Genomic DNA, 12,490 nt, shown 5'->3' on the forward strand with positions numbered 1-12,490 from the left:
GTTGCAGTTGGCTCTAGATCTGTCGTATGAGGAAAGACCTGTCCAAATCTTAGATAGACAGGAGCGGAAACTTCGGAACAAGGTGACCAAGTTGGTCAAAGTTCGGTGGTTGAATCAATCAGTGGAGGAGACCACTTGGGAGACCGAAGCAGATATAAAAAGTCGCTATCCGGAACTGTTTGGTAAGATTTAATTTCGAGGACGAAATTTATTTAAGTGGGGGAGAAACTGTAGAGCCCAAAAATCAGTACACATAAAACACATGTATTTATTTAAATTGTTAAATTAATTATTAAAATTTAAAATGATTTTAGAGATGCGTGATTTATGAAATTGTATTATTTTAATTATTTATGTTTATTTGATGCACGTTAAAATGTTTTCTCGAGTTTATGTTACAGGCGAATATTCGATGCGGGATCGAGGGAAAGAGACTGACGACGATTTTTGTGATTTTAAAATGTGGTATTTTATTTTAAGTTAGGATTGAGACATTTTAAATGATTTATTAAGTTTTTAGTATTTATTTTTTTAGAAGCCTAATTTAATTTATTAAGTGATTTTAAGATATTTTTTTAAAAAAACTTTTGTGGTTTAAAACATGTGTATTTTTAATTTAAATTTAGGGATATTATTTTTAGTGGGGAAATATTATTTTATTTGGTATACTAATTTATTATTAGTATTTTTAAAATATTAATTAAAACACACACACACGTTTTATTCATTTTGTGGTCAAACTCACACCACACACACATATTCAACAAAACACACACATGTCCAGCACACACAACACACACATACACATTTCATATTCCTTTATTTAGTATGGTGAGAGGAGAAAGAAAAGAGTTATTGAAACTCTCCTTCAGCAGCCTCCATATCACCACTTTTCTCTCCAAATATCCTTCAGCAATTATTTGTTGATTTTAGCAGCAAAAATCGTGCCTCAAGTCGTCCGGATCATTTCCCGCACCGTGTCGCTTCGATATTCACCGTATCGTGAGTTTTAAAGATCAAAGGCATGTATATTCTTTCGTTTTATGCATGGATCTCGTCATATTAGATATTTTGATGTAAGTTATGCGTGAAAGTTTGATTATTATGAGCAAAATTTGAGCGATTATGCATTGAATCGATTTCCGAAACATTTTAGATTTCAAAAGACGTTTTTGCTGTCATTTCGGTTCCTGTGCAATTTCGGTTCATTTTCTGAAAATATTTTCAACAGATAAAATGTAGATCTTTTTGATACCTTCGATTTGATATAAAATTCGTAATTTTCGAACAAGAAACGAGTGAGTTATGGTTGTTTTTGTGTGACTGCACAAACCTACGATATTATGAAAATGATGTTTATCATGTTTTGAAGTTTTTGAGTTGTAGGTTTCGTTGGGCATCGCCGGGCTTGTGCTACTACATTTAGATATGTTATGGAATGTTTTTAGGTGTTATTTGGTGGTTCGTTTGGGTCGGGATTGGTTTGGGATGTAATAGAAGTCGTAGGAAGCGAAACGATATAGAATTACGGGTTATTGTTGTAATGAAGTTGATTGGCGATGTTTGGGGACGTTTGGGGTGTTTGTACGGGTTTGAATCAATGTAATATATCCTAGGATGAGTCTTGAGGTTTTGGTTCATGTTCCTTAGGCTTGGGTTGGAAGATTGAATCATTAAGTTAGTGAATTTTCGTGAATTTTCATGTCCAGAGGCGACACGCACCCTTTCCCGGACCCCGACACGGAGTCCGTGTCCATTTTTCTTTCAAAATGCGAAATTTCCGCATGGACCCGGACCCCTAAACGGGGTCCGTGTACCCCCTTATAAAAAAAATTTTAAAACAATTTTTTTTTATTTAAAATATTAATATAAATATAGGATTTTGTTTTGTGGTTATGAATATAAAATAGAGGATTTGTTTAGGGACTCTAAGTCATGGTTTACTATGATGATTAAACTAGGTCAAGTTCCGAGTGATCTAGAATGTCATAAGCTATTTATTTAATTCCGTGGTGAGCACGAATACCTATGTCTAAGCTATAAAAGATAAGTGTTTGAACTCATGTTAGTATGTGCAGCAGTGGCCCCAAGCGAGATCCAACGAATCCCTCAACGCCAAGTAAGTATGTTAGACGTGCAAAGAAAATATTTTAAGTTTTTTAGGTATGCTAAATGTCTTGTGACCAAATTATGAACGGGTTTGGAAGTCGGTGAACGTGGCCGAGGACCTCTCCACCCCGGTAAAGCATGACCGGGTTTAGATCAGGATTGGAAAGTGGTAAAGCATGACCAGCGACCAATCCACCCGTTAAAGCATGAACGGGGATCTCATGTATGTGATGGTGGACTTTCCCTGCCAGGCAAGTACTGTGGTTTAGTCTGATCAGGCGTATTTATGTATGGGTCAATTGCTTTGAAACATGCCTCTACGCAAAATGATGAAGTTATGAATGTTCAAGTATGTACAAGTATGAAAGCATGTTTAAGAAAAGTCTTATGATGATGGCACGTCTATGTTTATGTATGTATGCACAAGTTTCAAGTATGTTAAGTTCAGGCTTTTAAGTATGCAAGTTCAAGTTTCAAGTACGTATGCTCTATTTTAAGGTTTCATGTGATTTTATTATGTATTACTCGTTACTCCCAGTTTATACATGTTGAGTCTTTAGACTCACTAGACTTGATCGATGCAGGTGAGGATGCATTTGAGGAGACGAGGGGTGAGGACCAGTGAGCTGGCTTGGACTGAGCGGGAGGCTAAACCCGAGGACCGCCCATGTTTTTATGAATACTTTTATGCATGTTGTTTCAAATACAAAGATTTTTATGAAGTGTTTATGATGTTTAAACGATTATTTCTTTTGGCAAATTTGGTTGTGGTTGTTTTTATTTCAAATGTTTTAGACGAGAAATTTATTTTAATGGAAATTTGAAAGTTTATTTTGTATTTAAGAAAATTTTTATTTTTTTGCAAATTTCAAGTAGTTAAATAGTACGGTTCGTTACATATTCGCCATGTGGATCTCTAGGTTATCAAGCCTATTCTCTGTCCTAATCATCTTCTTAGCAGATCCAGCAACAAATGTCTCAACTAGATCCTCAAATGATGGCTTTCCTTCCTCATTTGATGTATTGAACCCTGGTGGAGGATTCAACACATTCTTATTGTTTGCATAAGAAAAATTCTCATGATTTCTCAAACCAGGGTGGTAAGTATTAGGGGAAGGATTACCTCGATATCTTCCATAGCCTCCAAAATTCTTGATGTTGATGTATTGAACTTCTTCAGGAAAATGTGATTCTTCAACAACAACCGGTGGTTCCTCAGTGTTTGAGGTACTCATTTTATTTATGGCTTCTATCTGCGTAGTTAATGCTGATACTTGCGCATTGCGTGATGTAATAGGATTGACAGCATAAACTCCAGAAGTCCTCTTTAGTCCTGACCTCTCGCAGATGGCCGCTTGTAGCTATTAATAGTCATCGGCTCAAGCAAGTCATAGGCTTGAGCATGAGATTTGGCAAATATCGTGTCACCAGCCGCTGCATCCACCGTTGTCTGTGTCTGGCCATTCAACCTGTTGTAGAATAATTCAATTTGCACCCGGTTTTCAAAACCATGATTCGGGCACCTCCTCAGCAACTCTTTTTATCTTTCCCATGCCTCGTATAATTGCTCAAAGCCGGTCTGCCTAAAAGTGCAGATCTCGATCTTTAACTGTGCAGAATTCGCAAAGAGAAAATATTTAGCAAGGAACTTCGTTGCCAACTACTGCCACGTTGTGATGCTCCTCAATGGAAGCCAATGGAGCCATCCTCTTGCTTGATCCCTGAGAGAAAATGGAAACAAACGCAATATAATAATATCATTAGGAACATTATTAATCTTTAACGTATATGTGATCTCCGAGAAAGTCCTCAAATGAATGTGAAGATCCGCAGTGGCAGTTCCCGCAAATTTGTTCTGTGGAACCATATTAATCAGTGCAAGCTTCAACTTAAAATTGTTGGCGTTTATAGTGCCCCGAGCAATGCCAGAATAATTTGTATTGATCACTGGACGGAAGTAATCTCTGATAGGTATATCCTCTGGCGGATTATGTCAGTCATTATCTCTGTTTTCGGCCATAGCTTGGATCTCCTCTCTTCTCGCTTTTCTTAGTCTTCGTGCAGTTCTTTCGATCTCAAGATCAAAGATAAGAAAGTCAGGGCTTTGCGATCTTTGCATGCACTGTCAAACAGAGAAAATGAACAATTCAATAATTATTATAATAAAACAAAAATAACTCTAAATTAAAATATAGACTAAATGATAACAATACATATATAAATTTAAATTTTGACACTCCCCGGCAACGAAGCCAAAAACTTGTTGTGTATTTTCCGCTCGCAAACGCACGGTTATCAAGTTTTAATATATGTTAGTAAAATATCGTTCTCACAAGGAATGTGTTTGTAAAAATATATCAGTGGTTGTCATTAAAATAGTCACGACTTTATCTAAAAAATTCAATAAAAGGTTTGGTTTGCCGAAAATGAACTAATTGCAAATAAATATTAATCTAATCACTGAACAGAGAAAATGTCAATGAGAAAATATCTAGAGGAGTGATTTCACTACGTCTCCACGATAACGATTCTTGGTTGAATTTATACTCATGAATTTCAATTATTTAATGGCCAAGAACACTTAAGTATTTTATTCCCCCTTTCCCAAGTGACGAATAAATTGTATCATACAAACTTCGATTCAAACGTTCCTAATAAGAATCTAATTTTAAATGATAACTGCAAACGATGTTCTTACCTATGCCTCGCTAAAGTTATACGCCTTCCGAACGATATAAACATTCAACGATGTGTTTCTAGTGATCTATAATCCTAGTCCCTCTCCCAAGTTGTAAAATCAATTAGACAATAAACAATTTATGGCCAGTAAATTGCAGTCGAAGAAAAACAAAGAAACAAAATTAAACCAAAACGGAATTAAATCATATAGAGAACCGAGTAAAATTATCGTATCCACAAAGCTATATCATCCTCTAGACTGGAAAATTAGTTCATAATGAAATCTAAACAGAAACAAAACATGTTCAAAGATTTAGACATCGCAGAAATTAAAGAAGCGAAAGATTAGATAACAAATCAGAAGTGGCATCTTTGTCTCCAGATTCGTCGTTCTTAGTCTTCGTGATCGATCTTTGAGCTCCGATTCTTCGTCTTGTGTGTCCTCTTGTCTCTCGTGTGAATTTCTCTCCAAAAACGGCTACCTCCTTGCTCTGAAACCCTATTTTCCTTGTATTCTCGTGCACGGGCCGTAAACAAAAGCCCATTAGATGAAACTCGCCTCCACTAGTGTTGCGGCGCTGCTTGGGTAGCGCCTAGGCGCCACTCTCTCCAAGGTGTAGTGCCGCGGTGCTGATTGGGCAGCGCCTAGGCGCTTGTCTCTCGGCATTTTGGCGCCACGACGCTGCTCTAGGCGCTTGTTGCTCGGCCTGGTAGCACCACAGCGCTAGTTCATAGTGCCTAGGCGCTTCATCTTTGTTATTCTGGCGCTGCGACACTGTTCTTTGGTGCTGCGGCGCCATATTCTCAATAAATCAACATCCAAAAATGCCCGTAATTGTCATCACTCAACCAATAATTGTTTACCTTCTGCACGACACAAAAACAACGAATACCAAGCGTAATTCTGTTCAAAACTAACATAATTCAACTAGATTAACATATAAATTAAGTGCAATTATTGCACTTATCATACACCAACGAACTTCAAAATCTTTGGCAAGAACTTGATCACTATCAGGTCATTGTTATGAACTGTGCAGAAGATGCCTTAACTCTAAAACAATTCATTGATGAGGACAGTGTTAATGATTTCTTAGCTGGATTGAACCCAGAATTCGATCAAGTAAAGGTCCTAATTCTAGGAAAATATGAGATTAAATCTTTGGAAGAAAAAATCTCTTTGATTCAGAATGAAGAATAAGAAAGATTTATGGTGCACTTATTGTAGAAAGACCGGACACACAAAGAACAAGTGCAGGAAATTACATGGCAAAAACAATGATTGGAATCAACGATGTGGATATACTAGAAATATAAACTAAGCCAACTTTACTGTTAACCAGCCAAACCAAGGTGACCCAAGATTGAATGAACTTAGTAAGGAAGAGGTTGTTGACTTTTTGCATGTTTGACCTAGTCGGAAACGCCATGTACACAGCTAGGATACGCCATAGATACGGCGGGGACACGTTTCGAAAAACAATTTGAAATTTTTTTTCGACATTTTCTTTTTAAATCACTGCTCTAAAATTGTAAAATGTATATATTTACATAAATATGTATATATATATTTAAAATATATTTATATAAATACGTATATCTCTACAATTTTTAATACTAAATTTATATATATATATATATAATATTTATATATATTTTAATAATTATCGTATCCTAGCCGTATCCTGTCTTATATTCTCAAAATTTTCCGTATCGCTGTATCCATATCGTATTCGATAAAATATACATACTCGTATCCATGCAACATAGAATAGGCAGCATCCAAATTAGGCCCACGATTACACTTCACAATGTTCTTCACGTGCCAAGATTATCCACCAGTCAAATATCTATCAAAAAGCTTACCAGTGACCTGAAATATAATATGTTTTTTATCCATCTCATTGTGTATTTCAGGACCAGGATTCGGGGAAGAAGATTGGACATGCTAGGGATGAAAACGGGCTATATTTTCTTGAGAATATTGGCAACGTGAACAATGTTAGGAATAAAGTGTCTTCGTGTTTTTTGTCATCTTCAAATAAGGATAGCATTTGGCTTCATCATTTCTGATTAGGTTATCCATCTTTTGGAGCTCTAAAATTTATGCTTTCGTTGTTTGTGGGATTAGGAAATGAATGTCTTCATTGTGATGTTTGTGAGTTTGCAAAACATAAACGTGTAAAATTTCCAATAAACAATAAAAGATATGATACTCTTTTTTATCTAATCCATAGTTATGTTTGGTGACACCCTCAATTACTCCTAATATATCTGGACCTCGATAGTTTGTCTCATTAATTGGTGATTGCACTCGGATTTCTCGGATATTCCTTCTCAAAAACAAGTCCTGATGTTAATAAGTGTTTAAAAATTTTCATTCCATGATCCGAAATCAATTTGGATAAAAAAATCAAAAAATTAGATCCGATAAATCAAGAGAATATTTCAATCATGCCTTGTCTTCCTATTTTGAAAAGAATAGGAATTTTCCATGAATCATCTTGCTCTTATACCCCACAACAAAACAGAGTAGCGGAGAGGAAAAATGTCATTTACTAGCTACAGACTGAAAACTCTTCATTTCGATAAAAATGTTCCAAAAAATTATTGGGGAGAAGCCATACTAATAGTTGTATACATCATAAATCGTCTACTCTAAAACGTTAGATTTTAGAAGCCAATCCAGGTACCGTCTGAATTTTTCCCTAGCCTTGACAAGAATTCTCACCTCAACCCAAAACGTTTTGGCTGCACTGCATTTGTTCATGTTCATAACAAGGAAAAGTTAGAGTATAGAGCTCTTAAGTGTATCTTTGTTTGGTATTCATCAACTGAAAGGGGCTACAAGTGTTATCATCCTCCTACCAAGAAATGTTTTGTTTCTATAGATGTTACTTTTGATGAAGATGCATCATACTTTACCCAACCATATCGTACATGTTCTTGAATATGAGGATAGAGATTCCTTTTACTTGAGTTACCTTCAGCCACTCCGGCAGCCCCGACTCCTTCCATTCCAGCCTCTTTTGAGCCAAGTCACTATTCGAATAAGTCTCCTAACAGCAAGCAATTTGACCATGTATACTCAAGGAAAAAAAGGCCCGAAGTTTCCCATGAACAAATCCAAGAATCCAAACCTAATTCTGAAAATGAGGTATGTCCAGAAAATGCTATTTCTTGTGATTATGATCTGCCTATTGCTGCTCGAAAAGGAACAAGGGAATGCACTAAAAAACCTCTTTATCCAATTGCCAATTTTGTAACCTTTCAAAATTTCTGTGTCACAAAGCTTTCCTAGTAAATTTAGATATTATTCACATCCCTAGTACGTTATCTGAGGCATTAAGAATTGGATGGTTGCTATGAAAATTGAAATGCAGGAGTTGGAAAAAAAACAAAACATGAGAAATTTTTGATCTCCCACCAGGAAAGAAGGTTGAAGTACAAATCCGATGGCTCACTGGTGAGGTCGAAGGCCAGATTTGTTGCAAAAGGCTATACACAAACCTATGGTGTTGATTATCAAGAGACATTCGCTCCAGTTGCCAAGATGAATACATTCCGAATTCTATTGTTTTTAGCAGCCAACTTTAACTGGAATATAGAGCAGTTTGATGTAAAGAATTCATTCCTTCACGGTGACCTGGAAGAAAAAATATACACGAATGTTCCTCCAGGATTCGATAAAGATTTCGAGGGATCTAAAGTTTGCAAATTAAAGAAGGCACTATATGGCCTTAAACAATCAACAATGGCAGAGTTTGAGAGGTTCACCAAAGCAATGCTTGCTTATGGATACAGATATAGCCAAGGAAACCATACTTTGTTCTTTAAACATTCCGACTCAGGGGGAGTCACAATCCTGTTGGTATATGTGGATAATATAGTCATGAATGGAAAAAATGAGAAGGAAAAGCAAGGCTTTGAGGAGCTGTTTGACAAAAGAGTTTGAGATGAAATAACTTGGAAGATTGAAATATTTTCTTGGAATAAAAGTAGCTCATTCCAAGAAAAGGATCTTTATCTCACAAAAGAAGTATGTCACACATCTACTGACGGAAACTGGTATGCTAGCTTGCAAACCAGCCCCTACACCAATTGATGCCACCCACAAACTTGGTGCTGACAATGATGGACCCGTGGTCGACAAAGAAATGTATCAAAGTCTGGTTGGTAAGATTATCTATTTTTATCATACCAAACCGGATATTGCATACACTATGGGGATTATAAGTCTATTTAAGCATGATCCCAGAGAAGTACACCTACATGTTGTCATGTAGGGACCTAAAAGCAAACCCAGTCAAAGGCATTTTATTCAAGAGAAATACTGGATTAAACCTTGAGGCATATACCGACACTGATCATGCAGGTTCTCTTGTTGATAAAAGGTCAACTTTAGGATATTGTACTTTTCTAGGAGGTAACTAAGTGACTTGAATAAACAAGAAGCAAGATGTTGTTGATCGATCGAGTTCAGAGGCCGAGTTTAGAGCAATGGCATTGGGAATATGTGAACTTTTATGGATTAAGATAATTTTGGATGACTTAAAAATTAAATGGGAAGGGCCGATAAGATTTTTTTGCGACAACAAATCTGCCATAAATATTGCTCATAATCCGGTTCAACAAGACAACACGAACCACGTTGAAGTGGATAGACACCACTACAAGAAATTTTGCAATCAACAACACCTCTACGACAACGGTTTTAGTTAAAACCGTTGTCAAAAAGTTTTTTAACAACGGTTTTAGTTAAAACCGTTGTCGTAGAGCGTTTTTTAAGCAAAAGACAACGGTTTTATAAAAACCGTTGTCTTTTAGGGGTCAAAGACAGCGGTTTTTAGGGTCAATGACAACGGTTCTTCTTTGAGCATTTATGACAACGGTTTTGTGAAATGTTGTCTATTAGCGTGTTTTTTGGACAATCGACAATGGTTTGTGTAAGTTGTTACCATATTTAGCGATGGTTCAGCAAAAACCGTCGCTAAATTTGGCGACGGTTTAATCTAAACTGTCGCTATTTCAAAATTGCGACGGTTTGAGTTACATTCATCGCTATATTTAGCGACAGGTAAAGCCAAACCGTCTCATGTTTTCACTTAGCAACGGTTTTATAGAAGCCGTCGCTAATATTAGCGACGGTTATATCTTTACCGTCGCTAAGTCAAACCGTCGCAAATTTAAATTTTGAAAAAACCGTCATAATTAGCGACGGTGTTGTCATTAACCGTCGCTATTTGCGACGGTTTAAACAAATAAACGTCGCGAAAGTTTCTATAAATACCGCCTCTTTCAATCCATTTTCTTACACCCATCTCACAACACTTAAAATTTTTCTCTCTTACACAATTTTACAACTTCACAACACTTAAAATTTTTCTCTTTTATACGATTTTAGTTTTGATTTAATGTAAATTTTTTTCTTTAATTTTTTGTAGGAATTATGTTTTCATAGTAATATTGTAAGTTTTTTTAGATTTATTAAATTATTAAAAGTAATTTTTTTTTATTTTACCGAAAATATTAGCGACGGAAATCATGATATAACCGTCACTAAGGTAGCGACGGAATGCATGAACAAATCGTCGGTAATTTTAGCCACGGTTTCTTATTTCCGTCGCTACATTTGTATGCGACGGTTCCTTAATCCCTTGCTAAATAGCGACGGTTTTACATAAATCCGTCGCTAATTTTGTAGGCGACGGTTTCTCATAAACCATCGCAAATTGTAGCTACAACAACGGAGAAAAATCGTTGTCTTTGAGTATACCCTTTAACAACAGAGGCTTTAACAACAGTTTTAAAAGACCTACGACAACGGTGAAAAACCGTTGTCGTAGGCCTTTTTTCTTGTAATGACTTCATAAAGAAGAAGCTAGATAGTGGATTGATTTGTACACCATTTGTTCCTTCAAATGACCAAATTGCCGATGTTCTTACAAAAAGACTCCAGAGTATAGTATTGCAAAGGATTGTTTCCAGCTGGCAGAGGGAGAGTGTTAAAAACTGATGATATTGTGACTATGTTGGAAGATTATATAAATCATATCTTGTAAATCTTTAATTGACATTATGTATATTAGATTGATAGTTCATATTTGGTTCCCTTAAGTCAGAGGATTGCTAAGATTAAGATCTAGGGTTTCTATTTTTAATATTTTAGTATGTTGTATAAATACTATGTAGCTATTGGAAAATAATACAATGAAATTATTCTCTAATTTTTGATATTATATATACTTGTTGCCAAATACTTCAATATCAAACACTAACTATCCATTTGTATTCTGACAAACAAATTTTATTTCCCAGTGGCTTTTTATCCAGATCTCTAAGCTGGAAAAAAATTCCACTCACATTCATAATTTAGAAATCAAGAAATCAAGTGTGAAGTTTGAGCCACGTAAACCTAGCGACGATATAATTTAGGCTCTTGTTTTGATGCCTTTGGCAGCCATAAGGATTTGAGTTTTGGTAAGCCTTGCATTTGTTTTGGAAGCAAAATTCTACTTGTGAGGCTGAGGCTTCAACTGTTTGCTGCAGCTAATCTCTCTTGGCTAGGTGTTGGGATCAAGCACAAGAGTTAAATGCTGATAATGAAGTGATTCATTTTTTTTATCCCTATTCAATAACCAGTGGATTGTTGGAAAGAAAAGGGAGGATTCTACTGAACATCACACAATAGCATTCATTTGAGAAAACCAGAAAGTAGTAATATACAATATGTCGAACATTACACAACAGCAACAAAAAACCAAATCTCTTTAAAGTTCTAGGAAAGAAATATATTATTATGACGTAAAAGTTGGAACACTTATGACAAATAATCCATACTTAAACAAAATTCACATTTTCACCTTGATATAACAAGCTCACATAAGGATGGAAATAGAACCAGCAGATGTGAACGTCTTCTCAGATTATCCTCAGCGAGACCCTCCTTTAAGCGACTATGCAAAGGAAGAGCAGATGTTGTTTCCAAATGAATTACGAGCCGGGCAAGCTCTTGTAGTAAAAATATCATTTCTTCCAATCTTTCTGGTGGTAATGAATGCTGACCTGCACATACAAAGTAGACTTTCATATTGCTTAACAATCGAGAGGAGAAACGAAAAGCATAGAAATTCTTCGATCACAACCCAATTCGTTCTCATCAGTCAAAACCTTTCTCAATATGAATTCACATCTTGACACGAGTACAATGATAAAAATTTTGGTAACTTCACATCTGGTCAAATTCCAATCACTTGTCTCGTAGGTGCGAAAAGATCATCAATTAAATTTTGAACACGGAAACCATACATCAGAGAAATATATAGTTAACTACAGGTTTCAAAGCACCTGCTCAAGGAAAAAAGCTTTTGCAATCATGTTAAAGAGAATCTGCCGCAGTGAGAAGGCATAAGTTCAACAGTTTCGACAGGCAAACAAGAAGTACGCGATGCATTGCACATCGGTCAAGGGTAGAAATCAGTCTCTGTATAATCTGCGGTAGAAAATTTCTGTAAATCAGACCATTTCAAATAATCTTGTACCAGATGGTACACAAAAATCTAGAATCCTGCATCACTGTTAGAGGTGGGGTGAATAAACTCAACGGCAAACTTAATCGATTTTTCAGAATGATGTGCTAGAATCCTGTTAGAGATGCTAGCGGTTTTTTGTTCAAGTTTAAAGACCAGCAGATCACAAGATA

The 12,490-nt window shown here is 36.0% G+C and overlaps 1 long non-coding RNA gene across 1 annotated transcript in view; it reads right to left on the reverse strand.

Moving 5' to 3' along the window:
* The window catches only part of LOC142531949 (uncharacterized), a 44,477-nt gene extending 32,414 nt beyond the window's left edge, over positions 1-12,063 (reverse strand). Inside the window, exons 1-2 of the long non-coding RNA XR_012816421.1 lie at positions 11,934-12,063; positions 11,652-11,853 (exon numbers count right to left, since the gene is read on the reverse strand). This is a non-coding gene — a long non-coding RNA (uncharacterized LOC142531949). The remainder of the gene's footprint in view (positions 1-11,651; positions 11,854-11,933) is intronic.
* Positions 12,064-12,490: the final 427 nt, after the last annotated feature.

The sequence above is a fragment of the Primulina tabacum genome, chromosome 17, assembly GCF_025594145.1.
Source record: "Primulina tabacum isolate GXHZ01 chromosome 17, ASM2559414v2, whole genome shotgun sequence".
Classification (NCBI taxonomy): Eukaryota; Viridiplantae; Streptophyta; class Magnoliopsida; order Lamiales; family Gesneriaceae; genus Primulina; species Primulina tabacum.